At 53.8% G+C, this 1,798-nt stretch overlaps 1 non-coding gene and 1 pseudogene across 1 annotated transcript; both read left to right on the top strand.

Moving 5' to 3' along the window:
- The first annotated feature begins 453 nt into the window (after window positions 1-453).
- On the top strand, window positions 454-952 carry LOC138992707 (serine/arginine-rich splicing factor 3 pseudogene; annotated as a pseudogene).
- Window positions 953-1,041: 89 nt separating this feature from the next.
- On the top strand, window positions 1,042-1,160 carry LOC138992799 (5S ribosomal RNA). The gene has a single exon (XR_011468140.1). It is a non-coding gene; the product is annotated as a 5S ribosomal RNA (ribosomal RNA).
- The last annotated feature ends 638 nt before the right edge of the window (window positions 1,161-1,798 follow it).

Genomic DNA, 1,798 nt, shown 5'->3' with positions numbered 1-1,798 from the left:
CATCTTAATTTACGACCCACGGGCGACCCTGGTGTCAGAGGCAGGATGGGAGGTCTGGTCTGGCATGGAGATGTGATGTTCTGTCTGCTGGCAGGTTTACGGTTTGGGTCGCGCCCAGCGCATTCAATGAGGGAGAGCCGCCTAACGGCCACCCATGTCATCACCCGACACGTTAAGCGGCTCGCCACATCCCAGATCACAGTGGGATGCTGTGAAGCGGGGCCATCTGAAGGCAATTCATTCTAAACCCAGCGTGGGTTGTTTTCCTCTAACACCGACAGCGGGCTCCGCGACAAGACCATCAGGGTGTCTCCGTCCTCCATGCGTTTGCTGTTTTTTTCCGAGCGTGACAGGACGGCAGGATATGCTAATTGTAAAAAAATACTCCGACGCCCTTTCGTGGACGCCGGGGAGCCGGGCGGAGGGTGTGGACTTCAGCCCCCGCGTCTCGAAATGCATCGTAATTCCTGTCCACTGGATTGTAAGGTTTACGTGGGAAATCTTGGGAACAACGGTAACTAGACTGAGTTGGAACGGGCTTTTGGCAATGACAGGCCACTCAGGAGTGCGTGGGTTGCTAGAAGCCCTCCCGGCTTTGCTTTCGTGGAGTTTGAAGATCATTGAAACGCAGCCGATGTTGTCCGAGAGCTAGACGGGAGAACCCTGTGTGGCCGCCGAGTAGGAGTGGAACTGTCCGATGGTGAAAGGAGAAGTTGAAATCGAGGCCGGCTTTCCGGTTGGAGTCGTTGCCGCTCTCGAAATGATTATCGGCGAAGGAGTCCTCCACCTCGCCGCAGGTCTCCAAGACGGCGAAGCTTCTCCCGGAGCCGGACCAGGTCCCTTTCCGGAGATAGGAAGAGAGAGGGATCACTATCTCGGGAGAGAAGTGATAAGCCGTCTCCATCCTTCTCTAGGTCTCGGGAGCCGATCTAGGTCAAATGAAACGAAATAGAAGACCAGTTTCCAAGATGTACAGGAAATAACTTCCTTTGACAGAAAATTTGAGACTTAAGCATGTGCATTTAAAAAAATTTTTTTTAAGTCTACGGCCATACCACCCTGAACGCGCCCGATCTCGTCTGATCTGGGAAGCTAAGCAGGGTCGGGCCTGGTTAGTACTTGGATGGGAGACCGCCTGGGAATACCGGGTGCTGTAGGCTTTAAAAAAAAAAAATTTTTCTAATGCTGTCATTTGTAATGTTTTGTGAGAATCCGTTGAATAAAGTTTTGATTACAAAAAAAAAATATTCCTTTGTAAGGCCACCTGCCCCAAACAATGGGAAGCAGGGCCACGTCACAGAGGCCGTGAACAGAGCGCAGAGAGCGAGGACGGCCGGGTCGGAGGTCTGGGACCCGGGCCCTGCGCCCGCAGTAGCTTCGAGGGCGCTGTGTTCTCACCCTCTCACCCTCGGGCTGGTTACAGGCACGCGGTGATGCGGGGCGGGAAGTGCGATGCTGGCGAGGCCTCTGTCCCACCTCGTCCTTTCTCCCCATCCGTCCTCTCAGGGGCAGGGCAGCAGCTTTCCAGTGACAAATGGGTCTCTGGAGGCCTCACATGTTATTTTGAAGCATCAGGTGCTGTGTCTGTGTTTCTTTTCTTCTTGTTAGTCCTCCACTGAGGATATTTTTTCCATTGAATTTTAGAGAGAGTGGAAGGGAGGGAGGGAGGGAGGAAGAGAGAGAGGGAGAGAGAAACATTGATGTGAGAGAGACACATGGATTGGCTGCTTCCCACACCTGCCCCGACTGGGCTGGGGACTGAACCCACAGCAGATGCGGACCTGGGCCGATTGCCAGT

The sequence above is a fragment of the Myotis yumanensis genome, unplaced genomic scaffold, assembly GCF_028538775.1.
Source record: "Myotis yumanensis isolate MYYU_CA2020_CCGP unplaced genomic scaffold, mMyoYum1.0.hap1 SCAF_14, whole genome shotgun sequence".
NCBI lineage: Eukaryota > Metazoa > Chordata > Mammalia > Chiroptera > Vespertilionidae > Myotis > Myotis yumanensis.
The sequence above is the reverse complement of the archived record's forward strand: the minus strand, read 5'-3'. Positions and strand labels throughout refer to the sequence as shown.